The following is a 22,224-nucleotide window of genomic DNA, read 5'->3' as shown; positions in this document are numbered from 1 at the left end:
ATATAAGTGTTTCTAAATAGTGTTGATCCCTCATCCTCTCGTCCTCCCCCCTTTCTTCCTGTAGACAGACATTGGCTTGTTTCAAGTTTAACTTTGGCAAGTGCCAAGTTCTCTTTCTTTGGGAATGCGAGCTGGGATCAAAGTGTCCAGGCATCCAGTTCTCTCGCTTGAGCGGGACACAATGACTTGCGTGGTCCTCGTTCCTGCGAACTTTGTGGCCAGGGGAGGGGGTGTCCCCCTTGTGCTTCTCTGACATCTGAGACATAAATCACTGGCTGGAGGGTGTGGCAGCCTCTTCAAGGGGCTTGAGGGGGCTTTTTAAAATCTGCAGCATTGGATTCAGATACTTCTGTGTGGGGGACACTTGCCTGGACTAGAGGAGGACACAGGACCCGCGGAGTAGTTCCTGGATGGACGCACCTGATGGGAATGAAAGAGAAAGGCAGGAAGGCTTTAGTTTTCTAAGGAACATCCAGGAATGAAAAACATGGTATTCAAAGCAGCGAATACATTTTAATACTTTTTGTTAGCATTGTCTGTTTCCCACCCACTGCACGTAGGAAAGCTGGTAGAAAAGCAAAGAAAAGAAAAAAGCTAGTGTGATATTTTTAGAGATAGCATGTGAGAGAGTTCCTTTTACTATTTGAAATCTTCTTCTCTTTCTTCCCATTTAAAAAATTTATCCCCAAATGCAATTCTTCACAGAGAATTGAGAAAATATGGCCTAGTTACAGAAGAAAAGAAAAATTATCTTGCTGCCTAGAAATGACCATTTTTATTATTTTGGTGTATGCCCTTATTGACTTTTTTCTTTTTTTTTTTTTTTAATGATTTTTTATTATATTATGTTAGTCACCATACAGTACATCCCCGGTTTCCGATGTAAGGCTTGATGATTCATTAGTTGTGTATAACACCCAGTGCACCATGCAATACGTGCCCTCCTTACTACCCATCACCAGCCTATCCCATTCCCCCACCCCCCTCACCTCTGTAGCCCTCAGTTTGTTTCTCATTATTGACTTTTTTCTAAGCCTAGTTAAAACTTCAGTGGATTGATATACTTGCATGCATATAGTGTATATCTGTGCATGAAGCATGTGGGTCTATGAACAATTTCATAATGGCTTTTAAATTAAAAAATATGTCAAGTTCATCTCTCCGTGTTTCAATAAATTTACTCCAATTCATATTGTTCTGATTCTAGTGCTAAAGAAGAAGGACCTGTGCTTTCTTCTAGGGGTTTTATGGTTTCAGGTCTCACATTTAGGTCTTTAATCCATTTTGAGTTTATTTTTGTGTATGGTGTAAGAAAGTAATCTCATTTTATTCTTTTACATATAGCTGCACAGTTTTCCCACCACAATTTATTGAAAAGACTGTCTTTCGCCCCATTGTATATTGCATCCTTTAAGGAGAATTTTGAAGTGTTAACGTGGCTAGTGAAGGTGTCCAAGGACATTATGGGTGGGTGGGTCTATGTGATTAGGTCATCAGTGTTTGTTAATTGACACTTACTGAAGTTAGACTCTACCCTCTCACAGAGACAGGAGAGAGGGTTGTTATCTTCCTTGATATCTTCCTTGATGACTGCATTTCAAAGGAATGACTTCCTGATCCTTGAGAAGGACATTCCTGAGTTGTAAACTGGTTAAGAGGTTAGGAGATTTACATCTCCAGGGGGCAGAGAGAGAATTCACAGTGGAAAGTTTCCAAAGTAAATGCTCTACAAAAAAGGAGGTCAGGGTACCACAGTCAGGAAGAAACCATGTAAAGTTTAGTCCAGCTTAGGGGAACATTAAGACCATCTTGGTCAGTGGAAAGCAGTGGCAAGCTGGCTGAGACCCTGGCAGACTTTGGGAGAAAGGGATCTCCTCGAGACCTGGTCAATAGGGACTTAGAACATCTCTCCTGTGCCAAGAAGTGTTAATAAGTAAGTAGCTTAGTGCATTTTAAACTGCATTTGCATTAATTAATAAAGAAGACAGTTCAGCCCCTAATGGACTTTCAAAATCCAGGCCTTTTTACTGACAGCAGTCTTGCAGCAATTTATTCTGTTGCGAAAATTAATTTTTGAGCTTGAAACAAGATGCTAAGTGACTTTCGGCACAGGGGATGGTATGTTAGATGGAGAGGGACTAACAGAAAACAAAATGCTCTTTCAGTGCTCACGTGTAGGACTAATCAGACTCAAGAAAACCAGTTCTCTGGTCACTGTTCCTGGTGGTTACTCTTCCCTCAGGAAGCTCCTGAAATACAGAGTGTGTGTATGTTTACAACTTTCACTTCACAGGAATGTATCGTTTAGCATTATGTCCTCGAGTTTCATCAATTTTGTCGAACAAGACAGAATTTCCTTCTTTTTGAAGGCTGAGTGATATTTCCTTGTATGGCCCTACCGTACTTTCTCTGTCCACTCATCCGTCAGTGGACGTGTAGATTGCTTCCACCTTATGGCTATTGGGAAGGATGCTGCAGTGGACACGGAGTACAGATAGCCTTCGAGATCCTGTTTTCAGTTCTTTCGGTTAAATACTCGAAGTGGGATTGAGGGAGAGGAAAACAACCCTGGAGGCTGAGGAGTAGATTTTGAAATCATTTTAATTTTCACTTCCTACAAGTAGTTTCCGATCAAAATGCTGGCGCTCAGTAGAAAAGGATTCATAGGGAATTTATGTAGAAACATGGAAGGTAGGTGTAAGGGTTTGAGAGTGAGAGAAACAAGAGTTTTAAATCTTGGGGGATTTCCTTCCCGCCCTCCCCAGGCTCATGCAGTGGGAGGTGGCTTAGTTGTGGGGAAAAAGCTAAGAAAATTCTGGTGCTCGATTTCTACAGGCTCTGGGCTAGTCGTCGCGCAGGGCCAGGCCCCTGAATTTGTTTGTGAAATGTGTGCATGGAGCCGTCTGGCTTTCGCCAGATGCCCAGAGAAGCCTGTGGCTCAGAAGGAGCTGAGCACCACTGGCTGTCTTGCTCTGTCTGGTACTCACGGCGTGGCCTTGGGTAAATCGCTTGACCTTGAGGACACAGTTTCCTCATCTCAGCATGTCTCTGAGGGGATAATGATGAACATTTCACAGGTGTGGTATAAAGGCTAATAAGGAGATGAGAATATAAAGTGTTCTGGCATTTAAAGGCTTGTTTATTTTCTTTCTTTTTCCCTTCCCTCCCAAGCTTGTCAGAGTAGAGCCATTCTCTGGAGAATTAGGGAACAGTGGGTTCTGCTTTGAGCTCATCCTAAGAAATGTTAAGGTTAAGGCTAGGGGCGCCTGGGTAGCGCAGTCGTTAAAGCGTCTGCCTTCGGCTCAGGGCGTGATCCCGGCGTACCGGGATCGAGTCCCACATCAGGCTCCTCCGTTGTGAGCCTGCTTCTTCCTCTCCCACTCCCCCTGCTGTGTTCCCTCTCTCGCTGGCTGTCTCTGTCAAATAAATAAATAAAATCTTTAAAAAAAAAAAAAAAAAAAAAAGAAAAAAAAAAGAAATGTTAAGGCTAAAGTAATTTCAAAGTTACAGGAAGAAGAACCCCCAATAATTTAAAATTTAATACCCTTTGTGGCTGTGATCACTTACCAGAAGCAGCAACAAAAGCCCCAGAGAAGTGCATTCAGCTGGGACTCATTCTGGGAAGCATTTCCTAAGCTTAGGCCCACGCAGGGAAGCCACCGAGCACAAGGTCACACAGGCCCCGCTGTCAAAGACGCTCAAAGTGGGGCATACCTCACACTTGCTAATGAGGAACATGGGGGCTGCAGGAGTCCACTGAGCCTCTTGGGGGAGGCAGAGATGAACTCCTGCTTAGACTCCAGACAAATCTTTTCTGCTTATTTTGTGAGCATGAGCTCAGTTTTGTTGCATCTGAGGGGAGCTAACTAAAGATGTTAAATGAACGAGCAGTATGGACCTTCGTAACAGTTGGACGGGCTGTGGGAGCAGTTCCAACTCGGAAAGAAAGGACTCTAACAAATCCATAGTAGGACCCTCAGGTTTCCCATTTTAGCAAAATCACTGTTGAGATAAAATTGCAAGTATGAAATTATAAAGAGATGATCTGGCAGTTGGTTTGACTGTTTTCCTTCCCTCTCATTTATTTTGCATTTCAGATAACCAACTAGCACATGATGATAAAAAGAGGATGCTGTGTCCTTTGCCTCCTGTCTACCGTGGCAGATGTGTGAGATGAAGTGCTAACATGAGGCCACCGGAGAAACTTCCGGCGAAATGTAAGTGCAAACTCAGCTGGTAGAAAGGCACAGCGAGCTTTTTGTGTTATACATTTTTCCTTGCTCAAAATTTAACTGCAGTATTTACTCTGTAAATTAGAAACTTATTATAAATTCTAAATATTATACATATTCTATATATTTCCCACGTGTAGTATATATTATACATATATTGTTTATATATTTATATTTTATATAAATTATAAATATGTATTTCCCATAGATAATATGTATTATATATTACATGTGGTCTTAAATTTTATCATATATTTAATATTACATATATTTGTTACATATAAAATAAAATTAAAAATCGCTTCCTTCTCCCACCAAGCCATGTATCTGCTTTGAAGCCTTTGGAAATCACCCCCACAAAGATCTGGAAGGCAGCTAATTTGCACATGGTCACAGAATCAGTCAGGGTAATTCTCCAAACACGCTCACAACTTGACATGGATTTTTTTTCTCTCTCAATTGCCAGCAGGTGTTTCTTAAGGAAAGAATGCTTTCACCTGACCAATTTCCTCGCATAGATTTGAGTCACATTGTGTTATCTTAAATTGCCCTGGTGAGTTAAATAATGTGTTGTCACGGAGCAGAGTTTTCAGTTTCTTTAGGGGCTGGATATTGTCCAGGTGCTTATTGAATAGAGAGATTTGGGCTGTTTTTACCTCATTATTAGAATGAGAATGAATCCCTCTTAGATTCTCATCTTAAAAGGTGCAGTCTCTCAACTAATGAGTTTATTTTTTTCTGAGATAGTAGACATAAGCTAAAGTGTTAGGAACTTCTTAGAACCGAAATACTATTTAGCTTTTCCTCCACAAAGAGTCTGCAATTCTAAATAAATCATTTGTTAATCTTATAAGGGTAGTATTTGATTCTATATGGAAACATCCTCAGGCAACTCATTTGTGTTTGATGTTCTCTCAGGAGTTTCATAGATTTTGATCACAGGCTCTTGTGTTTATGAACCCTCTTTACAAAATACAGCCTAGAGCGAGCAATTAAGATTTTAATTTTATGCAGCTTGATTGCTCTCCTTCAGTTAAAAGAAGTGAATAAATGCCTACATCGAAAAGAAACATTATTAACCTTTTCTTTGTTTATCAGGCTTGTATAGCTTGCATCAAAATACTCATGTAATGTTACAGATTGCCCTAACTTTTTGTTATGTGCTGTGAATTTTCTAACTTTCTGATAGTGGTTTGCATACAGCAGGCGCTCAGTATTTCTTATGAACTATTATAGTACGCACCTATATTGTCTTTCTTTCTTTCTTTCTCTCTTTTTTTTAAGATTTTATCTATTTATTTGACAGAGAGAGAGACAGCCAGCGAGAGAGGGAACACAAGCAGGGGGAGTGGGAGAGGAAGAAGCAGGCTCCCAGCGGAGGAGCCTGATGTGGGGCTCGATCCCACAACGCTGGGATCAGGCCCTGAGCCGAAGGCAGACGCTTACCGACTGCGCCACCCAGGCGCCCCTGCCTTTCTCACCTTATTGCAGCATCACACTGATCTTTCATTAAATTTTTTTAAGTAACAGCTTTACTAAGAAATAATTCACATACCATAAAATTCACCTACTTAAAGTGTACAAGTCAGTGGTTTTTAGTAGATTCACGGTCATGTAACCATCAGTAATATCTAATTTTAGGCCTTTTTCATCACCCCCCCCCCCCCCAAGCCCCGTACTCATTAGCAGTCACTCCTCATTTCCCTCCAAACTCTCTAAGCCAAAGGCAACCACTCATCTATTCTGTTTCTTTAGATTTGCCTATTCTGGACATTTCTTATAAATGAGATCGTACAATACGGCTGTGATTGGCTTCTTTCACGTAGCATAATGTTTTCAAGGTTTATCCACATTGTAGCATCGATCAGTACTTCATTTCTTTTTATTGCCAAATAATAGTCCACTTTATGCATATATCACATTCTGTGGATCCATTTATCGGTTGAAGGACATTTAATTTGCTTTCAGTTTTTGCCTGTTGTGAATAACGTTGCCATGAACATTTGTATACAAGTTTTCATGTGGACGTATTTTCATTTCTCTTGGGTACATATCTAGCAATGGAATTGTCGGGTCATATGGTAACCTTATGTTTAACTTTTTGAGGGAATGCCAGATGGTTTTCTAAAGTGACTGCACCATTTACAATACCAGTGGCATTGCGTGAGAGTTCCAAGTTCTCTGCATGCTCACCAACACTGTTACTATCTGCCTTTTTGATCACAGCTGCCCGAGGAGAGGTAGAATGGTATCTCACTGGGATTTTGATTTGCATTTCCCTGATGGCTAATGTATATTGGACATTGGTTCATGTGCTTATTGGTCATTTGTATATCTCCTTTGGAGAAATGTCCTTTCAAATACTTTGCCCCAAAATTAATTGGGTTGCTTGTCTCTTTTCATTATGGAGACATAAGAGTTCTTTATATAACCTAGATCTAAGTCTCTTATCAGATATATGATTTGCAAGTAGTTTCTCCCCTTCAGTGGGTTATGTTTCTGCTTTCTTGATAGTGTCCTTTGAAGCACGTAAATTCTGAATTTTGACTAAGTCCAGTGGCTTTATTTTTTTTCTTCTGCTGTTGCCTGTGCTTTTGGTATTTCATTCTAACACACCATAGAGATTATGCTACGGGAAATCATCTTAGAAGGAATACTTCTTGGTTGTGTAATAATAAGTTCCCACTTGCACGAGGGTTCAAAATAGAGCTTTCTTTAGCACTGAGCCTAAGTAAAAATGTGATCTAGATGATGCTTGTTCTGTACCTCACGGTACGGCAGGTGTGCTTTCTGCAGCTGCCCTATAGTAGATGTCTCTGGTGTCCCACAGCACGTCCCTCAGCCATGGCTGATTTCAGCCATGGCTACCAGGGACAGTGCCATGTGAGGTCAGGTGTCCCTAGAGTAAACAATACTCACTTAGGGGGAGACCAGCATGTCCTTCCACTTTCAGCTCTAGGGTCCTGTCCTATCAGTGCAGAATCCCGCAAGTACAGTCAAAAGAACAGGGGAGTTATTGCCCTATAGGAGTCCTTTTCCAGTTGGGGATGGGAGACTATGGATAATTCTTCAATTTCCCTTTCTTTAGGCAGAAACAATCCTGGGAAGTGGAAGACCCCAGCAGAATGGGGCCCTGTGCTTGTATTTTTTCCCTCATCATTCTCCTGCTCCCTTCTTTCTGCACCCTGGGATAGTCTCCTGAATGGGTTTCCTGCTATCATGTCCTTCCCTCAGGCTTTGCTTTTGAGAGAACCCAAACTAAAACTAAATCCCGCTGCTGGTATCTCGTGCTGTCCTCCATCTCCTGAGCTGTCTCTGCAGAATCCTCATCCGAAACTCATTCAAGCCTTTCCCAAGTTTCTCTGTTTCAATAAATCTTCTGTGTACTGCATTTCACTTCTTTTGATCCAGTTAGGTGGTCGTATAGCCAACCTGATAGAACGATGTTAGTCAAGGACTTATGTGCTTCTCATAGTCTCACCTCTGTGCCTTCTGGAACACTTGTATTTGAAAGAGGAACTTTGGTGACTTTCCTAAGCAGGGACTCCTGCAAATAGATGGAGGGAGTTGTTCTAGCAACAGCAACTCAACTTTTCTCTCGTTCCCAAATCACATCCTGAAGGTGACTATCTTCTGTCACATTTGAGACAATCTCGTGTTGACTATGTCCCCAACTAAGATTGTTTTATGTCTTTGCTGCAGACAATGGTTAAATTATGTGTTATATCTAAGTGTGACTTAAGATACTGCTTTGATGAGTTAAGCTGGCTTGAAAGAAGCATAAATGTGGGGATGTTTTGATGGCCAGAGGACAGGTGCTATCGCGAGGCTGCAGGAAGAGACTGGAGTAGGTACAACAAGGAAAAGAGTAAGGTTAGAAACAAGGAACAGTAAGGGATAAAATGCACAAAGGATTGGACAAATAGTCACTTAAAACACATTTTTGGGTAGGTAAAGTCTTTCATAAAGGTTTGTTGAATGAATAAATGCATGAATAAACAATTTTTCCTTTTATACCAGTAAAGAATATATATACATATATCGTGTTTACCCTAGTCCTTGTAACATGAGATGATGATTTTAAAAATATATTTAGATACCCCTCCCTTCAAGAACCAGAGCTTAATTCCCCTCCCCTTGAGTTAGAGCTGGATTAGCAACTTGCTTCTAAGGAACATATTGAAGTTGAAGCGGTGGTGTGTAACTTTGGGGAACAAGTCATGCAAAGGCACTGTGTCTTCTGTCTTGGTCAATCCCTCTCAAATTGTTCAGCTGGGATAAGCCCATAGCCATGTTGCACTATGGAAAGGTTCACACAGTGAGGAACTGAATCTTCCAGACAGTAGCCATGTAAGTGAGCTTGGAAGTAGATCCGCCAGCTTCAGGTGAGCTCTCAGAGAACTGCAGCCCGCGTCTCTCCCCGCCAAGAGATAGACTGCAACTTCATAATAGCCACCGAGCCAGGGGAATCTAACTAAACCACTTTTGGATTCCTGACCCTTCGAAACTGTGTGAGTTAATAAATATTTGTTGTTTTAAACGATTGAACTGCTAAGTTTTAGGATAATTTGTAGACAGCAATAGATTAATATCTATGGCCAAGCCTCAATAAATGGTAGTGGTGGTAGTAGTTGTGATGGTGAAGATGATGATGGATTATGATGGATGATAATGATGAATAAGAAGAGGAAGAGGAGGGGGGGAGGAAGAAGGGAGGAGGGAGGAGGGTGGGAGGAGGAGGAAGAAGGGAGGAGGGAGGAGGGGGGAAAGGAGGAAGAAAGAAGATGAAAGAAGAAGATGATGAAAAAAAACAAAACAGGAAGGTAATGATATTGACCCCAAAAATCTTCTGTTTGGGAGGAGAGAAAAAAGTCTTTGTTATAAACCTCTTTTACATTTTTTGCTTCTTCTTTGGCCAGCTTTTGTCTGAGCTGTGAGACAAAGAGTGCTGTGATGGTGCTGCAGGGGTGAGGCTCTTGCTGGTGAGTGGAGAAGTTCTAGTTGTTCGTGGCTGTGTTGGATTCTCCCACAGTATCTTGGCCGTGTGACACTTTATAAGAGGATACACATGAGTGATATTCCACTTTATACCACGCTCTGCCTCGGTGTCAATAGACACGTTTTTCACTCTCTTTGTGAAAGTACAAGCCACTGAGCTGTGAGTCAGTCTCACCAAAATTACCCATCAAGGACAAAATTCAGGTATAATCTAGAAATATGTGCTTGCTTATGCACAAAAGGCTGTTATGACTTCTGTCATCTTCATGCTTTAAAATAGAGATGAGACAAATTTGGGTTCCGCTGGTCACTAATCTTGGGTAGATGGCGGTGGAGGATTGTGTTATGGTAATGGCAATGATAATGACAATGATAATGATGATAATGGCCTGTATGTATAGAGCAGACATTTTACATAACCATGTGTATCATCTGTTATGCTCATCACAACCCTGGTTACTAAGAAGAAGATTGCATTTCAAAGATGCTAATGAACCCATGGCTACTGGTAGTGTTGAGGCTGAGTTGCAAACATGCTTCTGGTGATCTCCAAAGAATGATTTCTCTTGACTGTATCACATTGTCTCCCTTCCTTACTACACAACCGTAGCCCGAGGTTTAAGAGGGTAAACACTTGTATCCAGCTTATGGAACTGTTTGAACTTGATGGGTACAGATAGAGAGTTTGAGTTTTCTCAATCCTTTTTTCAGGTATGCTCTGTCCAGTCGCTTTCCCCCATCCATAAATGAGGTTGTTGGCAGCACGGTAGCTTTTCGATCACTCTTAGTGTTTGGTCAATGCAGTCTGTGGTAGGAAGTTCCTAAAACAGCTTCTGTGTTCGAGAGGCCCACAGAGCAAGGCGTGGAGATGGTCTTTGACCAACAGCCAGGGAGAAGCTGAGCCCTTCAGTGTAAGAGCATATGAGCAACTGAATGAGTGAGTGAGCTTGGAGTCTTTCTTCAGTTGAGCCTTAAGATGATTGCAGCCCCAGCCACTGACTGTAGCCTGAAACAGAGGGTCCAGCTAAGCTGTCCACAGATTCCTGTCTCACAGAAACTGTGCGATCATAAACGTCTGTTGTTTTCAGCCACTAAATTTGTTTTGCAGCAGTAGATAACAGTTTGATCCAGTTTAAGATTTTGATGTGACATCCAATTTAATGTTCGTTTCCTCTCCTCCTTTCTTCCCCCTTCTGGATGAGGTTCAAGAGACTTGCAGGACCTGCTCTTTCATTTCTTCTCTCACCTCTGCCATTTTGGGGTCCTGTCACCCATGGTGGATTGGGGCTGGGTGTGGGAACATGGAAAGACACAAATATCTCGTACTTGACTGGTGTCTTTCTTCTTTATGCTGTTACTGTTTCTCTGGTTTTGACTAAATGTCTGTCAGACAAGCGTTCCCATACTGGCTCCCTCTGGGTTATACGTATGGGTGAGTTCTCTGTAGAACGCTTTGGAGCTTCCTAGTTTCTTGGTCCTTTCTGATTCCCCCGGAGCAGTTTCCACACCAGATATTTGGGTTCAAGTTCTTATTGTTGGACTTCCCTCGCTATCAGTGGGATCTTGAATGGGTACCTATAAGGTGGTATAAGTCCAGCTACCTTCAGGGATGCACATTTTCCACCGTCCCTCTGCTACCAGCTCTCTCTGCCCTGCTGTTCCCACCAAATAGAATTGCCAGATTTGGTAAATAAAAACATGGGAAACCCTGTTACATTTGAATTTTAGATAAACAATGAATGCTTTTTTAGTATAGGGAAGCTCCATGCATCTGTGTTTTGTCTGTCAACCCTATCCCCATACTCTTGAATTTTTCTCTAATAGCACACAGAGGAGAGATCTGACGGACCATTGAACTGAAATGCTAGTATCTCTCTGGTAGTTAGTAGAATGACTCTCAGGGTTGTCTCTTTGCTTGACTTGAGATGGGAACCACAGCGAAAGGAGGGACAAACTCATCATGAATACTAAATGCCCTTGATTTGTCTATTCAGTGGTTTCTTTGATTCTCAGGGGTGCATTTGTAGACTAACAGAGGAGTGGGCAGTGAATTTTGGGGGGTGTTCTTTGGGAGTGTCTGGCCCCAATTATGCATTGTGATGCTTTCTTGGACTCAGTGTGGGGAGGGCATGTCCTGAATCCGGGAAAATAGGAAACAAATTCGACTCCATATCATGTGAGCAAGTTGGAGAGCGGCTGCATTAGGGCAATCCTAGATTTTCTCATCTAAGGTGTGATTTAACTTGCTTTTGTTATCCTAAGTCATCACCTATAATTCAATAGCGTGTGGGCTTAAAATTGTCAGAGTTTCCACGTGGTGAAAATGAATAAAATTACCTTATTTAGCCTCCCTCCCTTTTCTGTGTTTAAATGTTTTGAAGCACTGTTTCCTTGATGCCTTTTTGAGAACTGGAGTCTTCATTAAGGCATCTCTTCTTGAGTTGGTGAGACATTGGTAAGCTCTGATGTACCTACAGTTCTCTATTTTGTGGTCCCCCATTTTTTCCTTCCTGAATACCCTAAATTTACTGCTGGTCTTCTTTGCCAATAGTGTCGCCAGGCACTAACCCAGACCCCCCCAGAAGGGATCCAGGGATCCTGAGCTCACAGCTCAGGCCCTTCCAGGGAATCATCCTGGACTACAGAGACTGCCTCACTGCAAAGTTATACCCCCTGCTTGGCTGAGAAGGGGAGGCAGCTCACAGCCATGCCTGGTCCCTAAGGGAGGCTGAGGGGGAGGCAGAGAGGGATGCATGAGACAAAGGCCTTGCCATTTTTTGGCATGTTTGGGACAATTTCATCTCCATTTCACAGGCCCTCCCTTGGGTTTGTCTGTGTCCTTTGTTGCAATTATATTGTTTCACTTCTGTACTTTTTCCTGCTTTCCCCCCCTCTTTTCTTCTATTTTATACTGAAATTTCCTTATCAGTTTGGAAAAGACAACAGGATTAAATTCCAATTTTGTTTAAAATGTTTTTTTCCTAGATACTTCTCAAAACTAGCTTGAAAACACATGTTTATTACAAAATGCTTAAATTCTGTAATTTCTGTTAACATTGTTTTCTACTGTATTTTTACTCAGAAGTTGCTTGGAAACTTCATTTTTACCCCAGCAGGCATTCTGTACATTCCTGTTAAGTCTTTCTTTTATTAGATTTTTCCAAAAAATTAGCTTGGAAACACAGCTTTTCATCACAACAGGCTTAAATATCCTCATTTTCAGCAGAATGTAGGCTCATTTGGATGAAAATAATTTTCCCAAGCTAAGTTTCAGGAAAAAAAATATGGTATAGATCACCTTTTCAACAGAAAAGTGTTCAACTGAAGAACTCGGTGATAATCACATTTGCAAGACAGTTAAAGATGAATCCTTTCCTACTAGGTCTGAAAGATTCTTTCCCCAAGGAATGTTTTTGATAATAATTTAGAAATAGATTCAGCTCAGTATGTTTTGTAGGTATTTACATCTAACAGGATTCATGGCATCATACTTGTCAAAAGTCTGGCCTGTCCTTTAATGACATTCTTAACAATCCAGCTGTTCTGTCCCCAGTCTTGTCTTGTCCCCCCTCCTCCACCTCCCCTCCTCCAACACCTTTAAAAACATTCTCTGTCCTACATGGGTAATCTGGTGATGCCATTCTCCGGTTTAAATTTTTAATGGGCTTTCCATCATCAAGAAAGTGGTTTTTAAACTATGTTCTGCGGGGTGCTTGGGTTCTGTGGGGGGTTCAGAGGCTGCTGTTGACACGGGGCAAGCCCAGAGGGGGGTCTGGGTCACAGGGGCTTCAGGCCCCCAAATTCCTCATTAGCCAGAACAGTTCTGATGGGTTCTGGGCTACATAGCGCCAGGATTTCCTGTGCATTTCCCTCCTATAAATGATTCTAGGCAGTTTTTTTTTTTTTTTAAAGATTTTATTTATTTACTTGACAGAGACAGAGACAGCCAGCGAGAGAGGGAACACAAGCAGGGGGAGTGGGAGAGGAAGAAGCAGGCTCACAGAGGAGGAGCCTGATGTGGGGCTCGATCCCAGAACGCCAGGATCACGCCCTGAGCCGAAGGCAGATGCCTAACCGCTGTGCCACCCAGGCGCCCCTCTAGGCAGTTTTTAAAAACCCCATTTTCAGTGGTATGAGTTGCAAATATTTTTTCCCCTCACTTTGTGTCTCTATAGATACTGGAGGGCAGTTATGGCCATAGACCCTTTATTTTTCCATTTTAACCAGAACAACAACTGAAATTAACACATGCCAAATTAAGAGGAAGTTTAACATCTTCTTTTTAGGATACCCCCTGATATTTTATGGACTCTTAGAACTAACGTGATCTGGAAGTTGAGTTTAGTCAGGGCAACAGGAGATGGGACAAATACTGCCATTACTCCTTGCAGCCACATGATGTCACTGTGGACAACTGGCCATTTTGACAGATTTCGTAGGTCTGCTTCTGGCTCACAGCTACGCAAGCCACAGAGAATCCTCAAAGAAAAGTCTGTGTGGTGGGTAATTCACTGACTCTGTATTGTGCTTAGGTAAGGGGATCCCACGCCTGAATTCCCAGGGACATAGATCTGGGTACTTACTTCTTTTGGGCCCATGTAAAGTCATCTTCTAAGGCACCAGAAGCCCCAAGAACACTGTTAATGAACTGACTCTGGGATCTGCTCCTTGTGAAACAGTCCCCTATGTCTTGCTGTTAATTCATATTAGTAGGAGTTGGACAGCTTTTCACCTGTCTAGCTCTTAAACTACAAAGGGTCTTATTATGTTAACTTTATTGGAGGATAGCACTTTATACCCCTTCCCCTCTTACTGACTCCCGGATGGCTTCCAGGGACAGCAATACGTTCACTATAAGCCTTGCATTCCATGGTTTTCTCCCCTTCCTGGAGAATCAAGATGACTTTCTGGAAACCCTTGCTAGAGAAGACGATGACTCCTCACCCTCCTCCACCCTTTTAAGTTTTAGTCTTTAGCAGAACATTCTCCAAATGATCATAGTCACTTCCTTTGAGAAGTTAATATCTGGTAAAAGAGAAAAAGACAAGCTTAAATTTTTTAAATTTTTATAAGTAAAACAAAAGAGGAAAGGAATATGTAAGATGCTGGAAGAATTGTTGGGGGTCAAGATTGTGAAGGATTTGGGCGCCTGGGTGGCTCAGTCAGTTAAGCATCTGCCTTCAGCTCAGGTCATGAACCAGGGGTCCTGGGATAGAGTCCAGCATCAGGCTCCCTGCTCAGTGGGGAGCCTGCTTCTCCCTCTCCCTCTGCCTGCCGCCCCCCCCCCCCGCTTGTGCTCTCTCCCTCTCTCTCTCTGTCAAATAAATAAATAAAATCCTTAAAAAAATATTGTGAAGGATCTTATATATCCTAGTATGTAAATTTTATTCAACTAATAGAAAGTCAGAAGAGATCTTTAAACATCAGAGAGACAGGATCAATTTTGTTTTTAGACAACTACTTTCAGAGGTTGTATGGAAGATGATGAACTCTGTAGGGAGAGACCAGTGGTAGGGAGACTTCTTAGGCAATGGGTTATCGTGACAGTTTAGGCAAGAAATGTTGAGGGCTTGGACCAGTGCAGTCCTAGTGAGGCTGAAGAGGAATGATGAGTTCTGAAGATTTTCTGAGGTGAAATTGATAGAAATTGGTGAGACTGTGAGAGTCAAAAAGAGGAGAAGGCAAGGCTGGCCCTAAGAGTTTGGACGTTGATACCATATTGAATGTAGTGAGTTTTGGATAGAGAAAAGTTTTGTAAGGAAAGAGGGTAAGTACTGTTTGGGGACATTGGATTGGAAAGATATTTCATTGGGTATAGAATTCTAGGGTTGGTAGTTTTTTCTTCCAACATATTGTATGTGTCATTCTAGCTTTCACTGCAACTATTATATTAAGAAGTCAGCCAAAATTCTTATTGCTGTTGATTTGAATATAATGGGTCTATTCATTTCTGTTTTTCAGATTTTTCTCTTCATCTTCATTTTTTAGCATTTTAACTGACGTGCCTAGTGTGGTTTTCTTTGTGTTTTCTTGCTTGGCTGGATAGTTATCCTGTTTTGCTGAGCTTTTCGAATGTGTGGTGTTGTGTCTTTTTTATAAGTTTTGGAAAATTATTGGCCATTATGTCTACAATTATTTGTTCTGAACGTTCCATTCTCTCTCTCATCTCTGTAGGCCATTCCAACTAATGTATTAGAAAACTTGGTATTGTCCTAGATGCCTTTCACATTGTGTTCTGTTTTTTTGTTTTCAATTCTTTTTTCTTTATTCTCCAGTTTGGATAATTTAATTGACCAGTCTTCAAGTTCATGAATCTATTTTTCTGTTGTTCAATCTGATATTAATTAAGCCTTTCTAATGCATTCTTAATTTAAGACACTCTATTTTCCAGTCTTAGGCTATCCATTGGTTAGTTTTTAGAAATTCTACTTCTCTGTAGAAGTTGTCCATCTTTTCATTTGCTTTGTCCATCTTTTCCTCTCATTTAACCTATTTATAAGAGTAAATTTCAAGTGCTTGTCATTTAATTCCAATAACTTGTTTATCTGTAGGTCTCTTCCCATTGATTGTTTTTTAATTTTTCTGATCATAAGTCATCTGTTACTTTTCTTCATATGTCTCATAATTTTTTATGGTATGCTGAACACTGTCTTTAATAAACTTTTTATCTTAGAATAGTTTTAGATTTACAGAAAAATTATGAAACAGTCCAGAGTTCCCATATATCCCAAATCCAGTTTCTCCTCTTATAATTATCTTACATTAATATGGCACATTTGTCACAATTAATGAACCAACATTGATACATTATTGTTAAATAGAATTCACACTTTATTCAAACATCTTTAGTTTTTACCTAATGCCCTTTATCTATTTTATTTTTTAAATTTTTTATTATGTTAGTCACCATACAGTACATGCTAAGTTTTTGATGTAGTGTTCCATGATTCATTGTTTGCGTATAACACCCAGTGCTCCATGCAGTACATGCCCTCCTTAATACCCATCACTGGCCTAGCCCAATCCCCCACTGCCCTCCCCTCTGAAGCCCTCAGTTTGTTTCCCAGAGAACAAAAGCCTGGAAATACTGGTTCGCACTGTGCCCATCCCCACCCCCCCTCGCAGGGGATGGGGCAACTCTACCCAAACAGGGTTGCCTGAGTATCAGCGCAGCTGGCCCCTCCCCCAGAAGGCAGGCTGAAAAAACAAGAAGCCCACATCCCTAAGGTCCCTATAAAACAAGTGCATATTGCTTGGGTCCTGGTCAATAATTTGGGCTCAGTACATCCCCGCAACCTCTCCTCCTCAGAATGACAAGGAGGAGGAACCCCCAACAAAGGAAAGAAACCGAGCCTGTGGCCTCTGCCACAGAACTAATGGATATGGATATAACCAAATTGTCAGAAATGGTGTTCAGAGTAACAATGGTCATCACTTAGGGTGGAAATGAGAGCGAATCTGGCAGAAATTAAAAATGCTATGAATCAAATGCAGTCTAAACTGGATGCTCTGACAGCCACGGTAAATGAGACAGAAGAACGAATTAGTGAGTTGGAAGATGGGATGGTAGAAAAGAAGGAAAAAATGGGAACCTGGCTTAAAAAAATCCAATCTCAAGAATGTAGATTACTGACTCAATGAAACGTTCCAATGTCAGAATCATCGGCATCCCCGAGGGGGTAGAGAAAGAGAGAAGTCTAGAAGAGATATTTGAACAAATGGTAGCTGAGAACTTCCCTAATCTGGTGAAGGAAACAAACACTCATGTCCAAGAGGCAGAGAGGACCCCTCCCAAGATCAAAGAGAACAGACCAACACCACATCACATAATAGTGCAAGTCGCAAATCTTAGATCCAAGGATAAAATCTTGAAAGTGGCCAGTGGGAAGAGAATCGTCACGTACAGAGGGAGGAACATCAGAATAACGTCAGACCTGTGTTGTCTCCTCAGTTGTCTGATATTTTCTATGTGATTAGGCCAGGTTATGGATTTTGGGGAAGAAAACCACAGGGATGAAGTGCCACTCTCTCTTACATCATATCAGGTGTACATACTATTAATATAACTTATCACTGTTGATGTTAGTGTTTATCCAGCTTCTCCATTGTAAACTTACCTTTATCCCCTCTTTCCCTGTATACTGTTCGGAGGGAAATCTGTATGTGTAGCCCATACTTAAGGAGTGGGGAATTAAGCTTCACATTTGGACTTCCTCTGCATGGGTGATTTATTTATTATTCATTCATTCATTCATTCATTCATTCAATTATTTACTTAGATCACTATGGCATCATAGATACTTATTTTATGTTTTGGGTTACAATCCAATACTAAATTATTTATTTTGGTGCTCAAATTGTTCAGCGTGGCTATTGGGATCTCTTTCAGTTAACTTCTTTAACATCCTCTCCCAAACTTGTGGGGCTTTTTGAGCAATTCCATCCTTTCTGGCTCCAGAAATGCTCCAGACTCATCTTCTATATTTCTTGCCTGTCCTAGAATCAGCCATTTCTTCAAAAAAAATCATTATTCCTTCCTTTGAAGAATAGTGTTAGAAACCAAAATCTGGGTTCTAGGTGTGCTTGTTGCTGCTGGCAGTCTGTTGTTGCTTCCAGGCCCTGATATATGCACATGTCTATAAATATGTCGTATGTAACCATCTGTGTTTATATTGAGCTGAACATGAGTTCACAACAAGGCTTTCAACTCCATCACCAAATCGATTATTATAGCCTTTACCCCTTATGTGTAACCTCCCCCTCCAGCAGTAAGAAACCTGGCTCCCACTATCTGCCATCCATTTACTTGTTTAATCCATATGCATGTACAGTTTCAAACTGTTAATCCCTCCTCCCACGGGAGACAACTTAATTAGGGTACAGTACTTATGTATAGTTCCTTTCATTTTTAGTCTTATAGATTCCATTTCTTTCCAGAGTCACTTAAGAGGTCAGCACTTTTTCCCTCCACCCCCTTCAATAATGTTGTTTCATACATTTGTAATACAGTTACTTTTTTCTTCACATTTTTCATTCAATCCTGGGATATTCCTACCTTCTAAATAATTTTTAAAAATATCTGTGCGCATGAAGGTTCATTCCTTTGTGCTTTTGGCACAAGTTCCATGGGTTTTGATAAGTGCATAGTTTCACATATCCACCATTACAATGTCATAATAGAATAGTTTCACTGACCTAAAAAAAAAAAATCCCCCGTGCTTCACCTATTTAATCATGCCCCAAACCCCATGGTAACCACTGCTCTGCTTACTATTTCTATACTTTTTTTTTTTTTTCCGGAATGTTATACAAATAGAATTGTACATTAGGTAGCTTTTTCAGATTTGCTTCTTTCACAATGCATTTAAGACTCATCTATTCACTGAATAACTTGATAGCTCATTCTTTTTTATTGTTGAATAATATTCCAATGTTCAAAATATATCAGAGTTTGTTAATCCATTAACCTATTGAAGGATACCCTGGTTGCTTCTAGTTTTCGGCAATTATGAATCAATGACTTTTCTAACATCCATCAAAGAATGAAGGTTGGAGGGAAAATTCTTACCCCCAAATCAGGAGAAATAAGTGTAAAGAGAGAGTCACACATGGAGCAGTAGTCAATGGAGTGATAACATAGTAGGAACATTTGAATGGTGATTTTGATATATTGCTGGAGGTTACATTTGGACATGAGACATGACAGTGAAAATCTCTTTGGGGTCTCTCTAACTTCTCTGTGATTTACCCCAAGAAATCTCACTGGTTCTCAAGATAACAATCCTACAAACATCTCACTGCCTTGTCAGGGGAAGAGAAAGAGTATTAATTGTGAAATATACCCGAACCTTGTCCATAATAAAGACCTTCTCCTCAGGAGAAAAGATTTTTGTGAGCTTTTTGTCATCTGGGTAAAGGGCTTTCCTCCCACTCCAGACCTCTCTAGCCTTCCTGTCTCACCTAAGATGGGGACACGGGTAGGGAACATCCTCAACAGAGATAAGAGGTTCAGGGGAATAGAATTGAAACATTGTAGCCAGACAAAGGAGGGAAATAAAGAGCTCTAGCACTGGGGAGAAAAAAACTTGTGAAGGTCACAGACAAGAGACACAAGCCCACTGAAAGACTGAGACTTAACCAGAGGATTATAAAACACATATCCTCCTTTGTCCCTTATGACCACACAAACAGGGATCCCATATAACTGGATTAGCACTGAAAGAGATGCAAGGTATAGATTCTCTCTGAGGAGCAGTACTTAGGAATCTTCCCCAAAGTCAATAGGTAAGACAAACAAGGACACTAGAGGAATTTGAACACTCTGACAGTTACAACTACAGCAAACATTAAACATAGCCAACCTCTGGCCAGATTAACATAAGTTCCCACACGTTATTTACCTCAGTTTTTAGTACCCAATCCAATATGCCTGGCTTTCAGGAAAAAAAATTCAAGTCATGTCAAAGTCATGTCAAAAAGTAAGAAAAAAATTCACAGTTTGAAAAGACAAAGCAATTATCAGAACCAGAATCAGATATGACACAGATGTTGAAATTATCAGTCAGGGAATTGAGGATAATTATGGCTAATATGTTAAGGGTTCTAATGGAAAAAGTAGAGAAAATGAAAGAACAGATGGGTAGTGTAAGCAGAGAGACAGAAACCCTAAGGAATCAAAAGGAAATTGCCGAAATTAAAAACAGTAATGGAAGGGATGAATGCCTTTGATGAGGCATCAGTAGGCTTGACCCAGCCAAGGAAAGAGTCAGTAGGCTTGAAGATATGTGAATACAAACATCTCAAACTGACCTTAAAACAGAAAAAAAAAAAAATTTAAAAATCCAAGAATTGTGAGAAATTTCAAAAAGTGTAACATTCATGAAATTGGAATACCAGAAGGAAAAGAAAGAGAGACCAGGCAAAAGAAATACTTGAAGTAATAATGATGAGAATTTTCCAAAATTAGGACATACCTCAAACCACAAATTCAGAGAGTTCAAAAACACCAAGAAAGATAAAAACCAAAAAATCTATACCTGGGAATATCACAATTTAATTGTAGAAAGGCCAAAGCAAAGAGAATATCTTGAAAGAAGTCAGAGGAAAAAATACTTTATCGATAAAGGAGCAGGAATAAGAATTACAGTGGACTTCTCATCAGAAATCATGCAACCGGGGCGCCTGGGTGGCGCAGTCGTTAGGCGTCTGCCTTCGGCTCAGGGCGTGATCCCGGCATTGTGGGATCGAGCCCCACATCAGGCTCCTCCGCTAGGAGCCTGCTTCTTCCTCTCCCACTCCCCCTGCTGTGTTCCCTCTCTCGCTGGCTGTCTCTCTCTCTGTCAAATAAATAAATAAAATCTTAAAAAAAAAAAAAAAATCATGCAACCAAGAAGAGAGAGAACAAACTATTTAAAGCATTAAAAGAAAAAAAAATACCAACCTAAAATTCGATATTCAGGAGAAATGAAGATTTTCTTCAACCAAAACTGAAAGATTTCCTTGTAGCAGATCTACCTTGGAAGAAATGTTAAAAGAAGCTCATCGGGCAGAAGGAAAATGATACATTTGCAAAGTATATCTGATGAAAGGCTCGTATCCAAAATATACAAAGAACTCTTCAAATGCAGCAATAAAGAAACAAACATCCCAACTTTAAAAATAGGTAAAAGATGTTAACAGACATCTCACCAAATAAGATATACAGACAGCAAATAAGCATATGAAAAGGTGCTTAACATTATACGTTATGAGGGAAATGCAAATTAAAACAATAATGAAATACCACCACAAACCTATTAGAGTGGCCGAAATCCAAAAAACTGTAAATACCAATTGCGAAGCAGGATACAGAACAACAGATATTCTCGTTCATTGTTGGGAGGGATGCAAAATGGGAACAGCACTTTGGAAGACAGTTTGGCAGTTTCTTACAAAGCCGAATACAGTCTTAGTATAACAATCCAGCAGTTGCACTTCCTAGGTATTGACCAACTGATGTAAAAACTTTGTCTACACAAAATCCTGTGCACAAATATTTATCAAGTTTATCCAGCTTTTTCTTATTGTAAGGATGGGAGTGACAATTTCTAAGCTGTTTACATGTTGGAGCTGAAACAGGAATCCTGGATATTATCTTTCAAAGAACTGCGGTGACTGGAGGACATACTACTGGGAAATAATAGTATTTTCCTTTTAAGTGTTCGTAAAAGCTTAAGTCCACAGGACTGCCTCTGTGGAATGATTCTGGAAATTTTTTTTTTTGCCTTCTCTTAAAAAAAAATCCTACAATAGCAAATCTGTTTTATCCACTAATGCTTTAATTTTCACCATAAAGGTAGCATTTAAAAATTTTATCTTTTTTTAAGTGAAAACAATAATAATTTAACCTGTTGTCTAAGGTCATATAAATGACACTCTCATTCTTTTTAAAAATATTCTTTTGTTTGCTTACATTGCAGTTAACATACAGCATAATATTAGTTTCAGGGGTACAATATAGTGATTCAGCACTTCCATCCAGCACCCGGTGCTCATCAGGACAAGTGCACCCTTAATCCCCATCACCCGTTTAACACCCTGCCAGTAATCATCAGTTAGTTCTCTATAGTTAAGAGTCTGCTTCTTAGTTTGCCTCCCTCCCCCCCCCCCCCCCCAGCCTTTCTGATTCTTTACTGGGAACTTGTTTTGATAGGGAAAGAACTCAAGGCTATAGTCTGAAATCCGAGACAGGAGGGAATGGGCGTACAAGGAAGAAGTGATGGCAGGTACAGATAATGTAGATAGGACCTGGGGCGTTGGAATAGCACAGACACATTTTACCTACTAAATAGTTTGCCTGGGTCAGCCCCTGTCAACTTCCAGGTTCACTTGTGAGGAAATCAGAAGGATGTACCTTGCTGCCCCAGCACTCTTGTGAGACTGCAAATTTTGGTTTCTCTCTTTCTACCTCTCTTCTCTGGGTTGCCACGTGATGTCTAAGCTATATGCATTACTT

The 22,224-nt window shown here is 40.6% G+C and overlaps 1 long non-coding RNA gene across 2 annotated transcripts in view; it reads left to right on the top strand.

Moving 5' to 3' along the window:
- LOC130543032 (uncharacterized) overlaps positions 1-22,224 on the top strand; it is a 203,175-nt gene that overhangs the window by 10,756 nt on the left and 170,195 nt on the right. For both annotated transcript variants that reach the window (XR_008958040.1, XR_008958041.1), the window contains exon 3: positions 4,098-4,217. This is a non-coding gene — a long non-coding RNA (uncharacterized LOC130543032). The remainder of the gene's footprint in view (positions 1-4,097; positions 4,218-22,224) is intronic.

This window comes from Ursus arctos, unplaced genomic scaffold, assembly GCF_023065955.2.
Source record: "Ursus arctos isolate Adak ecotype North America unplaced genomic scaffold, UrsArc2.0 scaffold_10, whole genome shotgun sequence".
Taxonomy (NCBI): domain Eukaryota; kingdom Metazoa; phylum Chordata; class Mammalia; order Carnivora; family Ursidae; genus Ursus; species Ursus arctos.
Note: the sequence above shows the minus strand (reverse complement) of the source record. Positions and strands in the feature narration are given on the sequence as shown.